The sequence below is a fragment of the Sus scrofa genome, chromosome 15 (assembly GCF_054392235.1).
Source record: "Sus scrofa isolate SSC_HxYL_T2T_F1_AM1 chromosome 15, Sscrofa_HxYL_maternal_Yorkshire_Landrace_v2.0, whole genome shotgun sequence".
Taxonomy (NCBI): Eukaryota; Metazoa; Chordata; class Mammalia; order Artiodactyla; family Suidae; genus Sus; species Sus scrofa.
The window spans coordinates 86,966,941-86,993,992 of NC_139397.1; the positions used below are offsets into that span (position 1 = coordinate 86,966,941).

The window sequence follows — 27,052 nt, forward strand, 5'->3', positions numbered from 1 at the left end:
TCCTAAATGCCTATTGCTATACATTTTTAATTCCCTTCAGTATAAATAAAAGCTTTTCTTGACAAAGTGGTTAAGGAAAGATAAAGCCCTCTTCTTTTATTTTTCTATTTGAGGAAAACAAATTTACATTTCTTCTCTAAGGTTTGAGAACACAGGACCCTATCTCTATTCCAAAGCATATTTTAATTTTCTAGTTTGACTGCTTAATGTTTAAATGTTAGTATGTTATATAAAACAAAATAAGACTATGATTATAAAAACTGTAATTCACAATAAACCTGCATTATATGATCATTTGAAGTTAGCCTTGGTATAGTATAAAAGTCACAGTAAAACACTGGCATATCAGGATTGAGATTCTGGCTCTATTAGTCAATAGCATTGTGACTTCCAGAGGTTGCTTAAATTTTCTGAGCCTTTGCTTTCATCTGCTAAATATAAATGATAATCCAAAATCATTGGGTTGTAAAATAAGACAGCGAGATTATGTGTTTGTTTTAACAAAGGTGTTCAAAAAATACCACTTTAGGAATTCCCATTGCGGCTCAGTGGTAACGAACCCAATTAGTATCCATGAGGATGTGGGTCCAATCCCTGGCCTAGTTTAGTGGATTAGGGATCCGGCATTGCCATGAGCTGTGGTGTAGGTCACAGACTTAACTTGGATCCCGTGTTGCTGTAGCTGTGGCATAGGCTGGCAGCTGCAGCTCCGATTCAACCCTTAGCCTGGGAACTTCCATATGCTGCATGTGTGTCCCTAAAAAATAAAAAAAAAGTAATAATAATTTTCTTTCTCTGTCTTCTTCTTAATCAAGTTGAAATCACAGAGGAAGAATTTAATGAATGCTTTATTGTAAAGAAAAATCAAGCCCTCACGATTTTATCTTGGGCCTTCTCTTTTCCTCACTTTATACATTTTGTGAGCTTCCTTGATCTCTCTCTCTTTTTTTTTTAACCACCTCAATGCTGATGGTCTTTATATTTCTCTTTCTGGTCTAAATCGCTTTCCTGTGCTCCAGACCCTTTTATCCATATGCTTTTTAGTAACCTCGCACACATGCCCCTGTTAAACACTACATTTCCGAAACCAGGTTTACCATCACCCATCTACCAGTAACAATCAAACTGGATTCTCTTGCTTTGTTTCCTTTCACAGGTACCCGAGCTAAAAATCTGGGTTACAACCTGGACCCTTCTCTTCCTTCTTCACAGCCGTTGGCCAAGTCTTGCCCCTTATACTCCTTAGGTATCTTTATCAACAATTCTCCATTCTTATTGCCACTACCTTACTTCAGGCCACCATCATCTGTTGCCTGCAACCAACTTTCAGCTAGTCTCTCTGCTTCTAATCATGCTTCTCTCCAATCTGTTTTTCTCGTTGCACCCAGGAAAACCTTTCTAAATATTCATCGTATTGTGTCTCTTCCATGCTTAAAATCCACACTTATCAGCCTTCTAATGGTTTATGCAATGCATATTTAATATACTTCTTCTTTTTTTTTTAAAGTGATGGTTCTCTTAACCCCCTTGAAAACCCAAGCATTCACTGCAGTGCTCCAGCTAACAGCTCTCAATTCTGCCCTCCTGGGACTTAGCCTCAGCTGAAGAGAACCTAAGTGTATAAGGTCACACCCTTCCCAGGATGGCCAGATTCCATAGACAACTCCACAGTTATAAAATTCCAGCCTTCTTAATCCAACCAAAGACAGTTTGACATTCCAACCCAATTTCAGAACTCCCTGTGACATTGGATGAGGACTTTGTTGTGACCACGCTACAGTCCAACTTCTTCCCTGCATAGAGAACTAGGGACTGGAATGCCTTCCCTGTCTCATAGGTGTCACTATTGAAAGATCTCCTCAATAAACTTCCAGCATGAAGGCCTCAGCCTCTGAGCCTATTTCCAGTATTTGACATGAGACTCATGAGATCACCATAAGGGAACTCTTAAAGTCCAAATATTACCCTTGTTTTTTAAATACTTGGAGACATTGCAGGTATCAGCAGGAAATCTGCACCTAATTATATATTCATTCCCAACAAAAAAGAAAGGAGATGAGTTGGTGGTAAGATAATTAGAGGTTCTAGAGTGAAGGGTAGGTCCACCTTGCATAGAAGAGCTTTGCTTAAGACATTGTACACTTGCTCACACAAAGACATCAGCCTTCCAATCTGCACATGTTATGCTGAAGGCATAAGAATCTGCCTTTAACCAATATCTCAGAGTATTCATACTTCAAACCCTTGTCAGAAACTGTCATCAAACTTTTTTTTAACTCATCAAATGTTAGAGAAGTAGAATTTATAGAGGATATTTGAGGCCATGCAGTTCAGTCTTTTCTGTTTTTACAGACTCCACTACTGGATAAGCAGAGAGCTTTATCTCGGTACCATACGGTTGTTTTTGTTTTTTTTTTTTTTTTATAAAATATAGAAACCCAATAGATGCACGTGATGGTCAAATTCTAGTGAGACCCACTGCAGGTTTGATTTGAATATAGTCCTTTCATTTTCTTTCTCTTTTTTTAATAAGTAAAATTTATTTATTTACTTATTTAAACTATAGTTGATTTACAATGTTGTGTCAATTTCTGCTGTACAGTTTTCAATGATGTAGAATCACAAGAGGCTGCAGCTGAAACCACTGCCACTGTTTTGTTAATAATCTGACTAAACAGGTACAATTTAAAACCAAATATCATCTAAATATGCATTTTTGGGACAGAAGAGAAGGAAAAAAATCGGAGTGGAAAATTGGCTTTAAATCAAGTTTAGAGAAGATTTTAAATGAGATCATGTAGGACAAATTAAAAATACATGCAAATCTCTACCTAAATACTGACTACGAAACTTAGCACATAAATTGACAGACTAGAAAGTAGTTGGAACGACTCTTTGCTCTCTGGGGGGGGGGGTTGAATACCTTAAGGTCACTGCCAATAGGCTGGATGCTTGGGTACCCTCAAACTGGCTAGACACTCCCTGTCCTTACTGAAAGCCTGTCACATAGTTTAGCTCCAGCTCTGGCAGGTGGGATCTGGGGAAAAGAGACTATGTATTCGGCCAAGTTTATTTATCTCAAAGAACTTCTTTACCGTTGCCAAAACCAGACTGTATCTTTGTCTCTGGGAGGAAAAAGAAATTGTTTTAAGAATTACTTATTACAAGTAAAATGTTAGCTTTCTGGCAGATTATTAAGAATATATGTATGTGTATTTCTGTGTGTATATATCTAAATACATATAAATATCTAAATATTATTTTAAATGTATTTATTTATTTATTTAAATTTTAAAGCAATTTTTTTTGTTGTTTAGGGATTAAATTTTTTTTCTTAGCTTTTGCATAAAATATCCAAGTTGACTCAAAAAGAACACAAGAGATCTTTAGCTTTTTATCAAAAAAAGTCAAAACTAAGTTGGCATGGACCTAACAAACAGAGGTAGCATATACAAAGTATGTTTACAGTAAGTAGCAGAGGTTCCATGGCATGTGTGGTCAAGGGAACATAAAGTGAATATATCCCTCAAGATAGCCATTAAATCATAAGAGAACAAAAGAAGGAGGGGAAAAAGACCTACAAAACAAGTCCAAAAAATTAACAAAATGGCATAAGAGCATACATAGAGATAATTACTTCAAATATAAATGCTCCAACCAAAAGACAGAGTAGATGAATGGATTAAAAAACAAGATCTGAATATAAGAGATTTCCTATAAGAGATTCATTTCAGATCTAGAGACACAGACAGACTGAAAGTGAGGAGATGGAAAAAGGTATTCTATGCAAATGGAAATCAAAAGAAAGAGCAGTAATACATCCAACAAAAGAGATATTTTAAAATAAAGACTGTTGCAAGAGACAAAGAAGGACGCTACATAATGATCAAGGGATCAATCCAAGAAAAAGTTATAACAATTGTAAATATATATGCACCCAACATAGAAGCACCTAAATATATAAGGCACATATTAATGGACATAAAATGAGAAATCCACAGTAATACAATAATAGTAGAGAAAATTAATACCCAACTTGCATTGTTATAACAGACAGATCATCCAGACATAAAATCAATCAGGAAACACAGGCTTGAAATGAGATTTTAGACCAAATGGACTTAATTGATATATGCAGGGACTTCCATCAGAAAGCAGTAGTACAAGTACTCTTTTAAAGTACACATGAAACATTCTCTAGGATTTATCACATGCTAGGCTAAAACAAGCTTTGGTAAATTCAAGGAAATTGAAATCATATCAAGCATTTTTTCCATCCCCAACTCTGTGAGACTAGAAATCAACTACAAGAAAAAAAAAAAAAAAACCCTGCAAATTACACAAACATGTGGAAACTAAACAAAATGCTACTAAACAACCAATGGATCACTGAAGAAATCAAAGATGAAATTAAAAAATACCTGGTGAGGGAGTTCCCGTTGTAGAACAGTGGAAATGAATCTGACTAGGAACCACATGGTTGCAGGTTTGATCCCTGGCCTTGCTCATTGGGTTAAGGATCTGGAATTGCCATAAGCTGTGGTATAGGTTGCAGGTGCAGCTTGGATCTGGTGTTGCTACAGTTGTGGTGCAGGCCAGCAGCTACAGCTCCGATTCAACCCCTAGCCTGGGAGTTGCCTCAAGTGCAGCTGTAAAAAGCAAAATAAATAAATAAAATGGAAACCTAGGAGAAATGGACAAACATTTAGAAAGATACCATCTCCTAAGACTGAATCAGGAAAAAATAGAAAATATGAACAGACCAATGATCAGTAATAAAATTGAATCAACAATTTTAAAGCTCCCAACAAGCAAATGCCCAGGACCAGATGGCTTCACAGGTGAATTATACCAAATTTTTAGAGAAGAATTAACATCAAGTCTAAAACTATTCCAAAATATTTCAGAGCAAGGAACACTTCCAAACTCATTCTATGAGGCCAGCATCACCCTGATACCAAAGCTGGTCAAAGATATCCCAAAAAAATTACTGGCCAATATAATAGATAAACATTGATGCAAAAATTCTCAGCAAAATACTAGCAAACGGAATCAAACAATACATTAAAAGGATACTACCATGGTCCCACCATGATAAGCAGGATTTTTCCTAGGAATGCAAAGATTTTTCAGTATCTGCAAATCAATCAGTGTGATGTACCACATTCACAGACTGAAGAATAAAAATCACATAATCATCTCAATAGATACAGAAAATATTTTTGATAAAATTCACTATCTAAGATAAAACTCTCCAGAAAGCAAACATAGAGGGAACCTACCTCAACATAATGAAGGCCATATATGACAAACCCATAGTTAATATCATACTCAATGGTGAAAAGTTGAAAGCATTTCCTCTAAGGTGAGGAATAAGACAAGGACCCCAATCACACCACTTTTATTCAACATAAGTGTTGGAAGTCCTAGCCACAGCAATCAGAAAATAAAAAAAAAAAAAAAAAAGAAGGAATCTGAAATGGAAAGGAAAAAGTAAAACTGTCACTGTTTGCATATGACATGATACTATATGTAAAAATATCCTACAGAAACATACTAGACCTCATCAATGAATTCAGTAAAGTTTCAGGATACAAAATTTACATACTGAAATATTCCATTTCTATATATTAACAACAAACTATGAGAATAGAAAATTAAGGAAGCAATCCCATTTATCATCACATCATAAGGAATAACACACTCAGCAATAAATTTTCCTAAGGAGGCCAAAGACCTGTACTCAGAAAACTATGACACTGATGAAATAAATTGAAGACAACACAACCAAATGGAAAAATATATCATGTTCTTGGATTGGAAAAATCAATACTGTTAAAATGAACATACTACCCAAGGTGAATTACAGATTCAATGCAATCCCTATCAAAAATCAATGGCATTTTTCATAGAACTAGAAAAAATAATTTTTTTGGCTGTACCCACAGCATATGGAAGTTTCCAGGACAAGGATTGAAACTGAGCCACAGCTGCAATCTCTGCCACAGGGGCAATTCTAGATCCTAAGCCCACTACTCAATAGTGGGAACACCTAGAACAGATAATTTTAAAATGTGTATGGAAACACAAAATACCCCAAATAGCTAAAACAATCTTGAGAAAGAACAAAGCCGAAGGAATCATGTTTCCTGACTTCAAATCCTACTACAAAGCTACAGTAATTTGAACAGTATGACACTGGCACAAAAGAAGTCATAGGTCAACAGAACAGAATAGAGACCCCAGAAATAAATCCATGCTTATGATCATTTAATCTATGACAAAGGAGGCAAGAATATACACTGGAGAAAAGACAATCTCTTTAATAAGTGGTGCTGGGAAAACTGGACAGATAAATGTAAAGGAATGAAATTAGACCATTCTCTAACACCATATACAAAAATAAATTCTAAATGGATTAAAAACCTAAATGTAAGACAAAATACTATAAAATTCCTAGAGGGAAATATAAGCAGAACACCCTTTGACATAAATTTCAACACTATTTTTTTGGATACATCTCTTAAAGTAAATGAAATAAAAGCAAATATAAACACATGGGACCCTATTAAACTTAAAAGCTTTAAGACAGCAAAGGAAATTATCGACAAAATGAAAAGACAACATACTCGATGGGAGAAAATATTTTCAAATGATATGTCAGATAAGGGAGTAATATCCAACATATATAAACAGTTCATAGAACTCAACATCAAAAAAACAAACAATCCAATTAAAAAATGAGTAGAATAACTGAATAGACATTTTTCCAAAGAGGAAATGCAGATGGCCAGCAGGCACATGAAAAGATTCTCCATATCACTGATCATTAGGGAGACTCAAATAGAGACTACAATAAGATATAACCTCACACCTGTCAGAATAGCTATCATCAAAAAGAATACAAATAACAAACTTTGGCAAGGATGTGAAGAAAAGGGAACCCTCATCACTGTTGGTGGGAATGTAAACTGGTGCAGCCACTGTGCAAAACAGTATGGTGATTTCTCAAAAAACTAAATATGACTTTATGACCAAGCAATTCCACTTTTGGGTATTTGTCAAAAAACCCCCACAAAAACACTATTTTTTTCTTTTTGGCTGTATCCACAGCATGTGACAGTTCCTGGGCCAGGGATTAAATTCACACCGCAATGGTGACCCAAGCCACAGCAGTGACAATGCTGGATCCTAAACCTACTAGGCTACCAGGGAACTCCCCCAAACACTAATTTTAAAGATACCTGCACCCCAATGTTCATAGAAGCACTATTTGCAATCACCTAGACATGGAAGCAACCAAGTGTTCATCAGTAGATGAATGGATAAAGAAGGTGTGTGTGTGTGTAATGGAATACTACTCAGTCATAAAAAAAAGAATGAAATTTTGCCAATTGAAGAAATATGGATGGACTTGGAGGGCATTATACTAAATGAAATAAGTCTGACAGAAAAGGAAAAATACTGTATGAGATCACTTATATGTGGAAATTTAAAAATACAACAAACTAGTGAATATAGCAAAAAAGAAGCTAATTCAAAGATATAGAGAACAAACTAGTGGTTACCAGTGGGGAAGAAGGCATGCAATACAGCGGTTGGAAAATAAGAGGTATAGAGTATTACATGTAAAATAAGTTATAAGAAGATCTTATACAACACAGGGAGTATAGCCAATATTTTATAATAACTATAAATGGAGCATAACCTTTAAAATTGTGATTTACTTAACAAGTGCTGGAGGGGCTGTGGAGAAAAGGGAACCCTCCTGCACTGTTGGTGGGAATGTAAACTGGTACAGCCACTATGGAGAACAGTTTGGAGATACCTTAGAAATCTATACATAGAACTTCCATATGACCCCGCAATCCCACTCTTGGGCATCTATCCGGACAAAACTCTACTTAAAAGAGACACGTGCACCCGCATGTTCATTGCAGCACTATTCACAATAGCCAGGACATGGAAGCAACCCAAATGTCCATCGACAGAGGATTGGATTCGGAAGAGGTGGTATATATACACAATGGAATACTACTCAGCCATAAAAAAGAATGCCATAATGCCATTTGCAGCAACATGGATGGAACTACAGAATGTCATCCTGAGTGAAATGAGCCAGAAAGACAAAGACAAATACCATATGATATCACTTATAACTGGAATCTAATATCCAGCACAAATGAACATCTCCTCAGAAAAGAAAATCATGGACTTGGAGAAAAGACTTGTGGCTGCCTGATGGGAGGGGGAGGGAGTGGGAGGGATCGGGAGCTTGGGCTTATCAGACACAACTTAGAATAGATTTACAAGGAGATCCCTGCTGAATAGCATTGAGAACTTTGTCTAGATACTCATGTTGCAACAGAAGAAAGGGTGGGGGAAAAAGTGTAATTGTAATGTATACATATAAGGATAACCTGACCCCCTTGCTGTACAGTGGGAAAATAAAATTATAAAAAAAATTGTGATTTACTATATTATACATTGGTAGCTTACATAATATTGTATAGCAACTCTATTTCAATTTAAAAGATAAATAATTATTAAAGATAATAGCATAGGGCTCTTAAGTAGCAGATACTTGAATTATACCTATACTTTGGTTCCAGAGTCCATGCTCAATAAGTATTTTTGAATTAAGGACAAAATAAAAGAATCCATACATTTAAAAAAAATTCTTTCATCTTAGAAATGTTATTCTGAAACCTCAGGCAGCTTTAACTTGAATCCAGTGAATGAAAAATAAGCAAATGAAATATTTCTCTGATCAGAGTGTTCCACAAAGAACTTAATATTCAGCTACTTATTTTGAAAAATTGAGTAAATGATAGGAAAATCCTTACCTAGAATTAACTGTTCACTGCTTAAGACTCTTATATTGTGTGATCACTTGCTATCCTTTTAAAAAAGTGTGTTGTAATCATTCTGTAATTTTAAAATACATGAGTATTTCCACATTTTTGTAGTTGATGTTTTCTGTACCTAAAGGAAGTACATAAATCTTCAAGATGAGATGATTCTAATTTTGCTTTTCTTGTAGGCAAATATTTGAGTTATTTCCCTGCATCATTTAAGACTAAGATTCTCCAAAGCGATTTCTTCTAGTTAAGGGTTCCGCTGTGACCTAAGAGATCTTTCTCTTTCACTGGCCTTATCAGAATCTTGACATCATCAGATAGTGCAGTAAAAGGTACTGATAACTGAGGCTGAGTGATGGCCTCAGCCTCATCCAGGCACCTTTGTATGAAATAGTCTCTAACTAGCTGACAAATAAAGAAGTCCAAGAGACTGCTGCTACCAGAAAGTCCTGCCTGTAGTTAAAACCTCAGATCAATAATCTTCAAGAGCTTTGGAGACCACATTGAGATTTCCATTTTTTTATACTTATTTGTTCATCCCCCAACAGGAACATTTTTAAGCATCCCAAAAGTAATATGAAGAAGTATAAATGTACACACATTCTAGTTCATTGTTCTGAGGATATGGTAGAAGAACATTTTTCTTAGAAGAAAGGACTTAATATTATAAAAGACATTCCCACAGAACTTCTTTATTTTTGTAACATGCTGTATTTTCCTGAGGTAGAAAGGGCTCTGCAGAGAGCCAGTAAAATTGCTAGCTCCCACATTGGTTTAATATCTGCTGATGGAATTAAAAACACTTTAATGTGCCCTTCAGTGCAGTATTACCACTTCCTGGCTATGTTTAAATTGGGTTTAAGTGCTTTGATGTCTGCCAATAGCAATACCCATGTTAAACAGTGATTGTGAGGCACACAAAATATTTCACCAATGTTTTCGTCTGCAGTCTCCCACGCTATCTTTATAGAGGGGAACTAATTACAAGATATTGGATATTTCCTGTGCACATTGGATGATTTTTTTTTTTTTTGTCGTCTTTTTAGGGCCACACCAGCAGCATACAGAGCTTCCCAGGCTAGGGGTGGAATGTGAGTTGTAGCCGCTGGCCTATGCCACAGCCACAGCAATGTCAGATTCGAGCCATGTTTGCAGCCTATACCACAGATCACAGCAACACCAGGTCCTTAACCCACTGAGTGAGGCCAGGCATCAAACGTGCATTCTCATGGATACTAGTCAGATTTGTTTCCTTTGAGCCACAATGGGAACACTGAAATGTTTAAATATAGTTGTTGGAAGGTGTAACTTCTCTGCATTTTTCTTTTAGTTGGACCTAACTCTAGTGAGCTTCATTGTTCAGTAAACCACATCTCAATTTCTTTTTATTCCATGGCTGATTAGTAGACAGGAAAGGGCAGATATGCATCCATTTCCCCATCTAATCCTCAGGCAACCATAAAAGTGAAAACTTCTTAGTTTTACTTTGTAGTCCCTTTGATACATAATGTAAGTAAAATAACTGCATACATTAAATCACCCTCAGCAAATGATTAAAAGGTAGAATATCATATTTTAAAAATCAAACTCTAAGTATTTAATAACAAAGATGTCTCATCAGTTTAGTGATGCTTATTCTCTAGCTGAAGGATCATGTTTACCTATGAAAATGGAACTGATTTATTGTCTTCTTGTTTCTTATGTTTATAAAAAAACATTGAGCAACTGTTCACTGTTTCTTGACTCTGTTCCACATGCTAAGAAAATGAAATGTTGATTTTTTTCTTTTTTTGGTCTCTATTTATGTTCCAGTCATCCTCTTTTTCTTTTTAGGCTTATTACTCACTGGTAAAATAAAGTATCTTGCTCAGTTCTGAATAGTCTTTGCCACCAGAAAATCATTCTTTAAAGTGTGTTCATACGGAGACTAGCTCTTCTTACTCTAAATGAATCTTATTTTCTTAATGGATTGTTTTCTATTTGTAAGAAGACACAAGAGATTTGGGGGTCCACTGCTTAGAGTAGAAGAATTTGAATCTTCTTAAAAAGTAAGCTTTGTACTTACTATTCTTTAACAGAAGCAGTTAAAACTAGTAGAAATGTGAGAAATACATACTGGAGATAAATTAATCTCTCAAACTTCAAACAGTCAATTCGTGGTTTATTTATTCTCAGGTTTAAGATATTATTCTTTTTTCCAAGGTAAAATTGATAAGGGTTTTGAAAAGTTATGAGTATATCCAAATATTAAATGAAAAAAATGGAAATTCTAAGGCTTTTGTGTATGTTTGGAGATGCCTGATGAATAACTGTCTCACCTGCCGCCTGTGTCCTTGAATACAATTTTGTGCAACCTAGATGCCACTTGAGTGCTAGGGAATCAATGCCAGGTTCAACACTGCTATATTTTGTTAATTTTCCATTTCCCGCTTCACCATGAAACAATTACATTTCACACATAAAGCTCCCATTAAATGTGAACCAATTAGAATGATTATCAACATGACCTTAAAGGAGTATCCAGGTGGACAGTGGGGCCTGGATCCTGAAAGCATCCTCACCTGACAACCTGCCCATGATCTTCATTGACCTGATTGCATTTCCTGCTCAAAAGTTCATACTCATACTATAGGGCCAAGTCTGCCTCAAGGTGAAAGCCTCAGTATAGTATTTCAACTTTAAATAACTCCTCTGCCTCATGCTCGCTCTACCTGCTATATGTCTAAAGAGATCATAAAATTCATTCACCAGAATGAACCTCGACCTTTGAAACCTCATAATTACATTCACTGAGCTGTAATGCACATAAGTTCTATCTGCTGTTCTTTATTTGGAAGGGCGATTTCCATTAGTCTTCTTTTGCTAAGAATGCCAGGATTCATTTTCGGCAAATAACCTCTCCTCATTTTTGTGCAGTCAAGAGGAAGAGCGAATGACTCAGTTTGGGCCAACTGGGTTTGGTTTCTCTTTAGACTTGGAAACTTGAGTAGGGTGAACACAAGGATAGAACAAGTAGTCAAAGCCTGTTCACTTTGGAAGTGGTATTCTCATGCATTCACTTCTTTGGACCTTTAGAGTCTTGTTCATAGTTTTTTTTTTCTGAGTCCTCTTTAGCCCTTCTGTGATTTTGAACTATACAAAATATTCCCACAACATTATCTTCTCCTCAAGTTAGCCAGAATTGATTTTGTTGCTTATAACTAAAAAATTCTGGCTGAAATATATTTATTTCTTGAGTGTACGTCTGAACTGCATCTATATTCCTTATGGATTTAATCAACATAATTATTTCTGAATGTGTACTTTGGGGAAATTTTTTTTGACAGTTTTAGAAATGGTTTCAGGGAGGGGCATGATACCAGCTTGCATTTTTAGGCCTAGTTAGAAAGAAAAATAAATTAAAATATATGATTCGTGGTCATGTAATAAGGATTTTTTTGGGTGCCTAAAAAGAGCATATTTATACATTGGATTAAAAGGGGATATAAAATACCGAAAGAAGATTTAATTTAATAACAGTCTAATGAGGTTATATTAGACATAACCATAGGAATTTAAACAAAAATGTGAGTCTTAAGCAAAAATTAAACCACCATACAAAAAAGGTCATAAGGCAATCGTAGGATTCATTGTCAAGTGAGAGATGGAGATTAACAAGTGCTGTGATGTCAGAGGAGAGCAAGGCATCTATGTTTTGAGTCATCCAAGAAAGTTTCACAGAGGCCTGGAGGAGATCAGAGTGAACTGGGCCAAGAAGGATGGGGTGTCCAGTAGAGCTGGTGTTAATGTAAGGATATCCCTCAACTTTGCAAATCCTTCCAAACCACATGGGAGGACAGTGGTAGAGGATGCATTAATAGCAATATTCCCAAACTGGCTTCTGGCACACGGATACCTGACACCTTTTACACCAACTCAACTCTCACCTTAGCTTTCTGACTTTGCTCAGAATACCTGACTTGGCAACCCCTTTGATCAAATCTCAGGGCTCTTGATCCCCAATTCACTGGCAGGTTGAAAATTGTCTCCTTCTTCCAATATTGATTTTGGAGTGTCCTCTTGGTACTGTCCTTCTTCCAACTGGCTCCTCTCCTGATAGATAACTGCCCTTTTGAGTAGCATCTCCTGGATACATGCCAGGCTTGTCTCCTTCACAGTCCCCACAGACTGTACTCAAAACCTGAGAGGAGTTGGAGAGGCTGAGGGAAAGAGACTCCAGAGTGATAAAGTACAAGCAAAACAGCATGAAGCCAAGGGCAAAGGCAGAAAAGTATATGATATATTCAGGGGAACAGCTCTGACTATCTGAGGTGACAGGATTGAACACTGAAAAATGACAATTATATAGCAGGTTGGAGTTGATAGCAGTGATAGCCCCAGAATAATCAGTATGGATTTTATCCTATAGGTAAAGGGAGCGCACTAATTGTTTTTAAGCAGAGTCACCTATATAAACATTAATTGGATTTTATAAAGAATAATTTGGGAAGGTTATGACCAGTAGATTGAAAAGAAGAGACTCTTGCAATAACCCAAATAAGAAGACAAGAGTCCATGGCTAGATAGTGACAGCAGATATGAAAATAAATGAATGATGTGAGAGCCATTAAAAGGTTCCTTAGATCCCAAGTGGTTGTTATTGCGCTGGGTTTATGCAGAATGAATTATCAATGATTATTTTATGGATTCATAGCAAGCCATGATAATAAGAGAGAATGATTCTTACTATTTTATCCAGATTTGTTGTTAAAAATAGACTGATTCTTTAAAATTCTTATAATTGAGAGGTGCAGACATAGAATCATAAGTACTATCACCAAAATGGTGGCATAGGAGACCCCAGCCTCTATCCTCCCACAGGATCAGCAAGGAGACAACTATCCATGAACAAAAACAGCTCTGGAAGCAACACAGTGGAACAGAAAAAACCAGAGAACACAAAAATGGAAGGAAGACAGCTTTATTTTTTCCAGCAATACCCTAACCTCCAGGCTGGCACTGCTTAGCACAAAGAGGGAACCCCCCAGCTAGAAAGATTTTCCTTCCCCAGGATCAGGAGAATGGAGCATGAAGCCAGTTTCCCCAGCATTTTGGGGCACGACATGAGGGACTCACTTCAGTTTCACGGACAAGACTGGCAAAGCTGATGTACACAGAGATGGCTAGAAACAATGAAGGAGAACAGGGGCTACCAATGTCATCCCTATAATGGTAAAAACCATGGTGCCCAGCTATCTGCCCTGGAGAGGACCCTTGTAGCTTTTGCCACTGAAGAAACCAATGTCTAGCACAAACACCGTGGACTCCACTGGTTTTCATCCCACAGGTATTAGCATCTATAGACACCCATTGTCCTGGTCTCTTCCTGCTTCCTCCTCCCTGCCTCTGCCAAAGCCCAGGATCCTCACCAGCAGCCACCCCAGGCCTCTGCAGCTGGGCAAGCCTCTCTGGCTGGGCTCTTGCACACTGCTGGCCTGATGCTTGTCACAGGCCTCTACTGCTGTTTTTGTCTCTGCAATGAGAACCTATAGCCATGAAAGTGTACACAATAGCCAAGACCCCCAGAGCTATATGTAGACTCAGATTCAGCCACTGGGCTTAGCTGCAACTAGTCTATCCAGCCATGTACCTGCATGACCCCTACCCAGCTCCCTACATTGCCCCCCCCCCCACTGCTGTGCATGTGCCTGGGGAAAAATCCTGCAGTCACAGGAGTGCACACAGATAGCTAGGGCACCCACAGCTGCCAGTAAGTCTATAGTTGACCCTGACTCTTGCAGTGACCCTGGTCTCTGGCACTATGGGCAAGTCTGCCACCAGTCCTACTACAAACAAGGTACTTGCAGCAGGGCCCCAGAGCTGAGTGTATACACACCACATGAACTAGCTACCACCAATGTTTGCCGTAGTCTCTAGCTGCTGGATCTATAGGTACTTCAGAGGATCCTTATAGTCCTAACACTGCAGATTTTCTCCTCAGTGCTCATCAGGGACCTCACAGTTCTCAAAGCTATGGAACCCTGAAGCCTGAGCTGATGAGACATCACATCCTCCATACCTGAAGCGGCCGCATGCCCTAGCACTTGCTGCCCTGCACTTCTAGACCTGGGGTCACAGCGTGCTCCAGTTTGCCTCCGCATGCAGGTAAAGGCTTTCTTCTTACCGAAGTTAAATCCATAGAGTCTGAAAAAGTAATGCCTAGATGCCTACACAAAGCTACAGTGGTCACAAAGAATCGATAAAACATTAGACCACCAAAGAAGTACACCAGTGATTGACACCAAAAAAATGGAGATATATGAAATGCCTGACAGATTTCAAAATAAAAACTAAGTTCAGAGTTATCAGATTGAGTGATTTAACAAAGATCAAAGCAGAAATAAATGAAATAGAGAAGAGAAAAACAAATACCAACAAAACTGAGTTGTTTTTTGAGTAAACAAAATTGACAAAACTTTAATACAAAAACAGAACTCAAAATAATGAATGAGTAAACATTACAACTGATACTACAAAAAAACGTGAAGAATAATGAGACTACCAAGAACACAAACATACCAATAAACTGGAAAACTTACCAGACATGTAAAATACCCAGAAATGTACAATCTACCAAGTTTGAATTATGAAGAAACAGAGTCTGAACAGAACAATAACAAGTAAGAAATTAAATCAGTAATCAAAAACCTTCTAACAAAGATAAGCCCAAGACCAGATGGCTTCACTGGTGAATTCTAGTAAATGTTTAAAGAAGAATTAATATAAATTCTTCTTAAACTTTTCCAAAAAACTAAAGAGTTAGGAACACTCCTAAACCCATTTTACAAGGCCAGCATACCTAATACCAAAGCCAGATAAGGATACTACAAAGAATAGAAAATTATAGGTCAATATCCTTGATAAATATAGATGCAAAAATTCTCAACAGAATACTCCCAAACTAAATTCAAGAGCACATTAAAAGAGTCATATGACATAATTAAGTTGGGTTTATCCTGAGATGCAAGGATGGTTCAACATTCACAAATCAATAAATGAGATACATCACATTAATAGAATGAAAAACAAAAATCATATGATCATCTCAACAGATACAGAAAAATTTTTGACAAAATTTAACATACTTTCATGACAAAAACTCAACAAATCTGGTATAGAAGGAATATACCTCAACATAATAAAGTCCATATATTATAAATCCATAGGTAATGTCATACTCAACAGTGAAAGATTTAAAGCTTTCCCTCTAATATCAGGAACAAGACAAGGATGCCCATTCTCATCATTCCTACTCAACATAGTACCAAAACTTCTAGCCAGAGAAATCAGACAAGAAAAAGAAAGAAAATGCATCCCAATCAGAAAGGATGAAATAAAGTTCTGTTTGCTGATGACATGATCTTGCAGTTAGAAAATCCCAGACTCCACCAAAAATCTGTTAGAATAAATAATTCCGTAATGCAGGATACAAAATAAACATACAAAAAATCAATTGTGGAGTTCCCATCGTCGTGGCGAAGTGGAAATGAATCTAACTAGGAACCATGAGGTTGTGGGTTCGATCCCTGGCTTCGCTCAATGGGTTAAGGATATGGCATTGCCATGAGCTGTGGTGTAGGTTGCAGACGGGGCTCAGATCTGGCCTTGTTGTGGCTCTGGCATAGGCTGGCAGCTACAGCTCCGATTAGACCCCTAGCCTGGGAACCTCCATATGCCATGGGTGTGGCCCTCAAAAGACAAAAAAAAAAAAAAAATCAATTGTATTTCTGTATATTAACAACAAAGTATCTGAAAAAGAAATCAAGAAAACTCTTAATAGCATTAAAAACAGTAAAATAGGAGTAAATTTACCAAGGAAGTAAAAGATCTATATAGAGAAAATTATACAACATTGATGAAAGAAACTGAAGACTCAAATCAATGGAAAGATACCCATGCTCATGGATCAAAAGAGTCAATGCTATTAAAATGTCCTTGCTTCCCCAAACCATCTACAGATTCAATGTAATCTGTATCAAATTCCAATGTCATTCTCCACAGAAACAGAAAAAATAACCTTAAAATTCACATAGAACCACAAAGACCCCAGGTAGCCAAAATCATCTTGCGAAAGAGCTAAGCTGGAGGCATCACTATATTGCAAAGGTATAATAATCAAAACGGAATTATATTGGCATAAAAAACCCGCAGACTAATGGAAGAATCATGAGCCCAGAAATAAACCCATGCACAATTAATATTTGACAGTGGAGTCAAGAATACTAAAAGGGGAAAGAATAGTCTCTTCAATAAATGAAAATTGGATATTCACTTAACAAAAGAATGAAATTGAACCCTTGCCTTATACAACTTACATAATTACTTCAAAATGGATTAAGGACTTAAATATAAGACTCGTAACCATAAAAATCATAAAAGAAAACAGAGTAGGTAAGCCCCTTGACATAGGTCTTGGCAATAATGGTTTGGACGTGACAAAAAAAGCACAAGCAACAAAAGCATAAATCATGAAGTAGGAGTACATTAAACCAAAAAGCTTCTGCACATCAAAAGAAACAATCATCCAAATGAGAAGGCAACCTACAGAGTGAGAGCAAATACTTGCAAACACATATGATGGAGTTAATATCCAAAATATGTAAGGAACTCATAATTCAATGGCAAAGATACCTAAAACAATCTGATTTTTAATATGGGTAGAGGACTTGAACATTTTCCTGAAAAAAAAATGTAAATGACCTACAAGTATGTGAAAAGTTGCTTAACATCACTAATCATTAGGAAAATGCAAATCAATCCCACAATAAGATATCACCTCATAACTGTTAGAATGGCTACTGTCAAAAAGAGAAGAAAAATGAATTCTGATGAGGATGTGAAGAAAATGGATTACTGGTGCATTGCTGGTGGGAATGTAAATTGGTTTGGCCATGCTAGAAAACAGCATTGAAGTTCCTCAACAAATTAAAAATAGAATTCCAATATAGTTCCATTTCTGGGTATATCTCTAAAGAAAATGAAATCACTATGTCAAAGAGATATCTGTACCCTCATGTTTATTGCAGCATTATTCAGAATAGCCAAGACTTGGAAACAACCAAGTGCCCACTGATGGATGAAGGAAGAAAGAAAATGTGGCAAATATACCTATAATGGAATATTATACACCCATAAAAGGAAACCCTGCAATTTGCACAATATAGATGGATCTTGAAAGCATAATGCTAAGTGAAATAAGTCAGAGAAAGAAAGACTAATGCTGTGTGCTCTCACTTATATGTGAATTCTGAAAACATTGAACTCATAGAAATAGAAATTAGAATGGTAGTTGTCAAGGGCTGAGGGGTGGGGAAAATGAGAATGTGTTGGTCAAATGTTACCGATCTTCAGTTAAAAGATGATTAAGTTCTGGTGATCTAATGTACAACATGGCACCAATAGTTAATGTTACTATATTTTATACTTAAAAGTTGCAGTGTGAGTAGAGTTTTAATATTTTCATCATAAAAAAACTACAAATTAGTAATTATGTAAGGTGAAGGATGTGTTTACTAAACTCATCAGGTAAATATTTCTCTCTCTATATATATGCACACACAGGTATCAAATCATCATTTGTACCCCTAAATTTATACATTGTTTTATGTTTATTATATTTTAATATAGCTGAGAAAAAAGAATAATCAGCATTATAATACTATGGTAACTCACATTCTAAAGTATACTCCTTTCTTCCAGACAGAAATATTTTCTCCAATTTTAATACAGATTTAAGCATATTCTTATAAGTTTGGCCATTGTAGAGGACAGTTGGTTTTTTTTTTTTTTTGAGGATTAGGAATACAAAGTCTTCAAGTATCTTCGCAAATGTGATATGAATTAGGTCAGATGCTATTTACCTGGTCCCTTGTAGTTTTGATGAATGCTTTTCAAACCACTGATGGTGGCAAGGGAAGCACATGTGTTTGAAGTGCACCTTGGAAAATAAGATTTTTTTCATGTTGCTGCCATATTCCGAAAGACAAATGCCATATCATTTCCTAGGTATCATTTCAGTTGTTCCCCTGCAGGGGATATTACCCAACAGAGGAGATCTGTGCCTTATCAATGCTTCCACTTCTCACTTACTGGTGAAGAGACATGAATACAATCAGGTACTTTGCTGAACTTAATCACTTAATGCTTTTTGGCTTTTAAAAAAATAAACTAGAAAACATCTCTTTTTCTGCTGAAAAAAAGCAACTTATGCTTCATTTTTTTTTTAAATCAGGCTAAAGATGAAATTCATAAAAGTACAAAAATTCAGAAAACACACAAATACCACCACCTAGAGATATTAGTGTATGATGTATATGCTTTATGTGATTTTATAAAGTTCATATATGTATGAACTTAAGAATTTTAAAGGGTTGAAAATGGTTAAAATAAGAAATATTCTCAAATACACTTCCTCTCTTTGGTAAATATTTTCCAATACCTATACATAACATCCATTCCAATTGTGGGTGAGAAAATAAACATGAACATAAATGTAAGGCTACTCATGACGAAACTTTGAATGTCATGGGCGCCTGCCCCAGGGACCAGAAGGCTGATTTAGTAAATGTTTGTAACTGAGGTTTCCATACACATTTTATTTAAAAGTGTTCCTCTAGAAGGATTACTATTTGGAAGCAAGCCTATTTGATTTTGTCTTTGCTACTTCTAAGAAGCAGCATACAAAATTTTCCTCATTCTCTTGTCCACTGGAGTCAAATAAATTAAATAGTATAGACTCCATATACGGGAGGTGAGGAGTGGGGACTTTTTAACCACCATCAGCGTCTTCACTTGTAAGAGAGAAGAAAAGAGAGGCACATAAAGAGAAACAGAGACACAGAAAGAGACAAGACCAAGAGAAAATCAGAGAAGGCTCTGAAAGATGAGCCAAATATAGCATTGAGCTGCCAGCTGACAGTTTTAAGAAATAAATACTCTTAGGTTATTCTGTAACAACATGACCCTATCTAGAGTGCATAAAAACACAAAAATCAACTTTATCTATATAGAAAAAAAAAAGACTGGAAAGAAATGCATCAAAATGCAATAACATTATCTCAAGAGACTATGACTTTATTTTTTTTATCTTTGTTTGTTGCTGTATTTTTCCCATTTCCACGAAGAACACAAGTTACTTTTGCAATCTGAGGAATCAATTCTAAGTTTTAAGGAAACAAAAAAAAGTATTTATCTATAATGCAATGTGTTCCCCTAATACATCAAGTAAGGCAGACCATTCTGAAGTGTCCAGCCAAGCAGAATGTGGTTATGAAGCCTACCTGAAATGGCCAGACTGGGCTGGTCTGAGATCAATGACTAGTGATTGTGTATGAGACTTAGTTCACAGTCACCATGGCTTTAGTTTATACCAAACCAGTAGCAAGCAGTACAGAGATTAAAAACCAGATACAGACACAGATGAATGAGTGGCTGCAGTTCCCCAGAGCCCTCATCTTCTGAGGAACACCCAAAGAGAGCTATCCAGGTGCTGAGTAATCAGGCTGTAAAGTCAAGGTTATCCAGAACTGTGGGCTGGTTGCCTTTTATATTTTCAGAGGCCATGCCACAGTTTCACATTTACCTACTAGCAAACAAGGCACGCCTTGCTGTCTACAAATTCACTTTCTAGATCCATATCTTACCATTAATCCATCAGGGGCCTTTTTTTTTTTTTTTTTTGTCTTTCTGCCATTTCTTGGGCCGCTCCCGCGGCATATGGAGGTTCCCAGGCTAGGGGTCCAATCGGAGCTGTAGCCACCGGCCTACGCCAGAGCCACAGCAACGCGGGATCCGAGCCACGTCTGCAACCTACACCACAGCTCACGGCAACACCGGATCGTTAACCCACTGAGCAAGGGCAGGCATCGAACCTACAACCTCATGGTTCCTAGTCAGATTCCTTAATCACAGAGCCACGACGGGAACTCCCCATCAGGGGACTTTTTATAGTGATATTCATGCAACCGATAACTGTCTACGGAGGTCTTCCTGACCTGTCTCCTTCATGTTCCGGCTTATTTGCTCCATACTTTACTTTTCCTCCCTTAGTTCTCTTCTTAGGGCCACTGAAGTAGGACAGTGATAATAGACCTGTTTTAAGTATAGATCTTAGTACCGTGTAAGTAGGTAGCCTTTGAGACTCAATATGTCTTGATATGAATAATATCTTTACTGTGGTGCAGAATATTCCTAAAGATGTAACCAGAAGGATGAGCATTACTCCGGGCTGTCCTAACAACGTAAAATGAAGAGGAGAAGCCAGGCACATAACATTCATAACAGAACCATGTCAATCCTCAGCACCCCCTCCTTACCCCGCAAAGCTCCTTTCTGCCACAGGGCTCAGAATGAATTCTGATTATTGTGATTTTTTTAATACAAATGATGGAAGTGAAGAATGATGAAGAAAACAAGGGGACAGGAAAATTTGTTATAAATATTGAGGAATAAATTGGATGAATAGATCACGTAGGATCTGGTGTAGCTATGCCAACCACTGTTAGCTATTGTTATTGTTGTTATTATTATTAAATACTGAAATTGTCTGCTTTGTTCACTCCTTTTTTTCTCCCAGTGCCTACAACTGTATCCAACAAAGAAGAAAGTCAGTAAATATCTATTGAATTAGTTATCATACCGAAAAATCACTGGTTATTCCTTTTCCTCATTCATTTCATATGAGAGAATTTAAGAACTTGCTAATGAGTTAGTGAAAAATACTGTGTCCACTGGAGATTCTTAAGCAACGTGATGATTATTTAAACATTAGAACATTTAACATGTTAATCCTTTGTGCTTTATTACTATATTTTTGAGGTAATTTTCATGTCTTCTCATTTAAATAAAACTATTTAAAATATCTCAGCACTAAAGTATTAGAAGAGACTAAGTTTTTCACCACAAGAATTGTAGCATCAAACAGTAGCAGAAGTTTTATATTTCTTACAGAGGAGTTATAGAGAAGAGAGTTTAGGTGTTTATTCCTAAAATTTTTCTTTTATTATTCAACTAACTGCTTGCGTATGCTTTATCCTAAGAGAGACATATGTGTTGGTATGAATAATAGCCTTTGAGACTCAATATGTCTTGATATGAATAATATCTTTACTGTGGTGCAGAATATTCCAATGCATACAAAAATAAACCAAAATTTCCATAAATATAAAGAATAAAAATGTAATTTCTATGTGTGTCACTGTCTCCCTATTCCAAGAAAAGATTGTGTTCCCCTTAAAAAGCAACCAAAAGCTATAATGAAAATAGGAGCAAACTAGATTTCCAAAATAAGAACTTAGCTATATATATTAATATTCAGTTCTATTGAACCAGTAAATTTTATTTGTTAAGGCTTAGATAGACATTGAAATACTGTTTAAAACTGTCTACTATTTTACTGTATTGTGTGAACTAAAGAATATGGGTTACTCATGGAATGTTTGTCATCAAATATTCTGGGAACAGAGAGAGTAAAACATTTCCAGGAGATTTATATCCAAACAGTAAATGGGTTCATAGTTGTTTTTGTTTTTTTTGTTTTCATTTAAGTACTTACATTTTCTGTTCTTTTAAAAATAACTTCATTTTTCAATAGGTCTTAATTCCTACTAAGCTAAGCTCATAAGCCCCTAAAGATCTCACCTACTTATTGGGTCTAGATCTACTATTGAGCGTCTTTCTGCTACACATCCCATCTCTAGAAACCAGACTTTGTTCATGGGTCAGTGCAGATATCCATAATTCCCCACTGCTATTTTAGCATAAATATCATAAAATTTCTTTCCCCATAGATGAAAAGTTGGGTATAGAGCATGAAACATCAAGTGTGCCTCAAGTCTCAGGACAAAGTGCCAGGGAAGGACCAAGAGGCAAGGATAAGGACCCAGAGCCATGAGGAAGGAAATTAGAGGCAGCAAGGCTGATGCAGCACTGTTTGCTTTGCGACAGCAGCTTTAGAGAGATTGGGCTTGATTCAAACAAGAAACAGGAGTGCTGCTGTGGCTCAGCAGAAACGAATCCGACTTGTATCCATGAAGATTCAGGTTTCATCCCTGGCCTCACGGTGTGGGTCAGGGATCTGGCATTACCAGCCGTGAGCTGTGGTGTAGGTTGCAGACTTGGCTCAGATCCTGTGTTGCTGTGGCATAGGCCAGCAGCTGTAGCTCTGTTTCGACCCTCAGCCTGGGAACTTCCACATGCCTTGGGTGCGCCCTTAAAAAAACAAACAAAAACCACAGGAAACAATAAAATTCTTAAGGAAGAAATTAGTCAAGTTTGCAGAATCTTTCCAATAAGTCATTCTTTTCCTGACTCAGACTAGTAGTTTATTGGTGGAGCATGAAACTTAGCTGCATTTTGGAAACTGAAAACTCTTTATTTCATTGACCAGAAGATGGAGCCATTATATAAAGAATTAAAAAAACTTGCAGGCCAAAATGCAATTTCTCTAGTATATTATTATTTTAAAGTATTTTATGGCATCTGAGTAGGCCAAAAGTCATTTTGTTTTTAACAATGGAAAGGAAGGTAACATGTTTTAACCAAATATTTGCAGAGAAATAATATATTCTTATTTTCCAATTTTTAAAAAAAATATAGATAATCACTATTATCTATACTTCTCTATTTGGCCTCCAAATAGAGAAGTTAAATGTCATATTCAACTAAATAAGGTCATACACAGTAAGTAGCAGAAACTGAGTGAGATTCAAAGGGGAGCTCAGAACTTAGGCAGTTTGCTTGATCCCCCAGCCAGCTCTCCAGCTTATACCATTAAACACATACTTGCAACAAACTAGGACACTGAGGCAATGAGTGCTTTTCCCATAGATCAGTTTTAGAGGAAACACTGAGAGTTTTGTGCAAAGAATATAGCACCTATCGGTTAAAATCCAGAGCAATTTCTGTTGGTTTCCAGTGTGCATTAGAATCACCTGTGGATTTTCTAACATTCCCAACACCCATGACACATTCCAATTAAAGCAGAATCTCCTGAGGGCTGCACCCCAGTGTTGGTTTTAAAGCTCCCAGGTAATTGCAATATGCAGTGTTTGAGAAGCAGGGATTTTGACTGGTGATTGTTCATCTGCAATATGTACACAAATTACTAGTCATCTGGAGCATCCTTGCACCAAGTATGGTCACTGGATGAAAAGCCTCAGCATCACCTGGGAACTTGTTACAAATGTAGATTTGGGGCCCCACCCTAACTAGTGAATCAGAAACAGCTGGTGTAGCCCAGCAATCAGTGGTGATTCTGACTGCTAACAGCTGAGAACAACTGGTCTAGCTTGGGACAAATCTGTCCTCCTTTTATCCTTGGCAGGTCCTGACTTGTTCTTCCAGAGGGATGAAACTTCTTCACTACCTACCTCATCAACAGTTTTACCTTCAAAACTGATCCATTTTTTGGTTTTTCACCAGAATTGCTATGCAAAATGACACATCCTGTTAGTCACTTTTTCTTTCAATTCCTATTCCCACTTGATGTTTAGGATGTTAATATTTAGAGGGAAAGGGTTAAAAAAAAAAAAAAGCTATGAAGATAGAGGGAAAGAGGACTAGAGAAGAGGATTTCCAAGAATTTGTTGTTGCACTGAACGCTGATTAATCTTCCACTCTATGGAGTTCCCACTGTGGTGCAACAGGCTTGGGTGGGGTCTCTGGAGCACTGGGATGCATGTTTTATCCCTGGCCCAGGGCACAGTGGGTTAACGATCCAGTGTTGCTGCAACTGCAGCTCAGAGGTGATCCCTGGCCCCAGAACTCCATAAGCCATGGGGTGGCCAAAAAAGAAAAAAAAAATTTCCACTCTAGACATTTTCAATCCATCTAATTATATACTCTGCATATAATAGATATTAGCAATAAAACTCACATTATCAGCAAGACATTCAGGATTTTCAGAAGACAGCCATGATCTTAAAAAGCAGCTCGACATTCAACTGAACTTTGTGCTGTTTGTTGCTGAAGTTTGGGTAGCTCTTTTGGCCACTGCTCCCTGAAACAAATGAGAGGTGGTCTTTGGAGTCAGAGAGATGTGTACTCTGATTTTACCCCTTTCAGTGATGTGATTCTACAAGCAAGATACTAAAGTTTTTGTCCTCATCTCTGACATGTAACTATCAATTTATGAGTGGCTCCAAGATAGGAGAGATTGAGTATAAAATCTCTGCCCTGGTCTTAGCACGTGGCTGACAGTGGCGATATGCAGAGCCATCTTGGAAGGGCTGGAGGGGCCCATAGCGTCCACCTCCTTCCAACACCACATTCCATGACTTTGGGCTGTTTGCTTGAAACTGGTTGTGCTAAGAGTATTTACACCACAGAAACTGACAAAAGGTATCTACAATTAAGACCTTTTTACTCCTGGAGAACCAGTTATTAAACATTTACCAGCACACCACTGGTAGGCATTCGTTTTGTGGTCATTTGTCTCCTGATGAGAGGTGATCTGCTTTTCTTTTACGAAACAAGTAAAGTAGCCAAACGTAACCCAAATATGTAAAAAGCATGGGATGATTTCAGGAAAGCCCTTCCCTGCCATGCCTCTCCCACCATACATCCCTAGGATTTCTCTGTTAAAGTCACAGGCCCATGGAAAATGTAACACTAAACTATGAGCAGACACTGACCTTTTCGTGTTACTAGTCCATCAGAGTTCTTCCTTTTCAAGCCAAACGGACAGAGTTCAGGCCTCTGAAATAATGCATTTAACTCATGCTTGTTGAACATATGTTGGAATGTTGACCCTCCTAAGGCTGGAGATAAGTAAAACAAAGGAGGTTTGTACCTCACGCCGCTGTACTTAGCAACTGAGAGGAGACAAGTAAACATAAGCATTAAAGATAAAATCATAAGCATTTTAGATGACAGGAAATGACAAGATGAAGATGGAACTTTGAGTAGACAGTGGTGAGAGAGGAGGGGTTGCTTAAATAGGATGGTGAGGAAAGGCCTTTCCAAGGAGGAAACACCTGAGCTGAAGCCTAAGAGGATGTAGCTGTGTTCTGCATCAGAGACACGTTCCAGGTGGAGAAGAGCAAGTGCAAAGGACCTGAAACAACTCAATAGATCAAAGAACAGAAAAAGTCAGTGGAGCTAAACCTCTGTGCTTTTAGAAGTGGTCGGTGTGACCTGGGCCATGCAGCTAAGCAGAGGTCAGGTCATATCAGGCCCTATAGAAAGCTGGGAAGTCTGACACTCATGCTACATGTAAGAGAAAGCTCTGAAGAACCAGAAGAGGAATTGGGGTAGCAGGGAGAAGGGCTTGATCTAAATTAGGATTTCAAAGGATCACTCTGCTCTGTGGGAAATAGTTTGCAGGAAATCAAAAGTGGAGCAAGAGACTAATAAGTGCTTACTAGAATAGAGTAGGCAAAAAATAATAGTGGTTTGGACCTGGGCGAAGGTGACAGAGATGCAGAGAAATGGGCGGCTTTGGGATATATTTTATAGATTGAACCAATAATATTTTTTGATGGATTGGATGTCCATGTAAGGGAAGGAAATAAGAATGCTCTGACTTTTTTTTTTTTTTTTTTTGTCTTTTTGCTATTTCTTTGGGCCGCTCCCGCGGCATATGGAGGTTCCCAGGCTAGGGGTCGAATTGGAGTTGTAGCCACTGGCCTACGCCAGAGCCACAGCAACGCGGGATCCGAGCCGCGTCTGCAACCTACACCACAGCTCACGGCAACGCCGGATCGTTAACCCACTGAGCAAGGGCAGGGACCGAACCCGCAAGCTCATGGTTCCTAGTCGGATTCGTTAACCACTGCGCCACGACGGGAACTCCCCACATTTTTTTTTTTAATTTGAGAAACCGGGTAGATATTATGTCTATCAGCTAATTTCTAGTCTGAGGTAGGTTTAAAAAGCTTGAGCAGTCATATAATATTTCTATATTTAATTTTTTAAAGGAAACTCCATACTGTTCTCCATAGTGGCTGCACCCAATTTTCAATCCCATCAACAATGTAGGAGGGTTCCTTATACTCTACCCCCCCCAGCATTTATTGTTTGTAGACTTTTTTTTTTTTTTTTTTTTTTTTTTTGTCTTTTTGCTATTTCTTTGGGCCGCTCCCGCGGCATATGGAGGTTCCCAGGCTAGGGGTCTAATCGGAGCTGTAGCCGCCGGCCTACACCAGAGCCACAGC

The 27,052-nt window shown here is 37.4% G+C and overlaps 1 long non-coding RNA gene across 1 annotated transcript; it reads right to left on the minus strand.

Moving 5' to 3' along the window:
• Positions 1 to 4,421: 4,421 nt before the first annotated feature.
• LOC110257171 (uncharacterized) lies at positions 4,422 to 27,052 on the minus strand. The gene is made up of 3 exons (XR_014829494.1): positions 25,532 to 27,052; positions 24,775 to 24,897; positions 4,422 to 4,649 (listed from the first exon to the last, which is right to left on the minus strand). It is a non-coding gene; the product is annotated as an uncharacterized LOC110257171 (long non-coding RNA).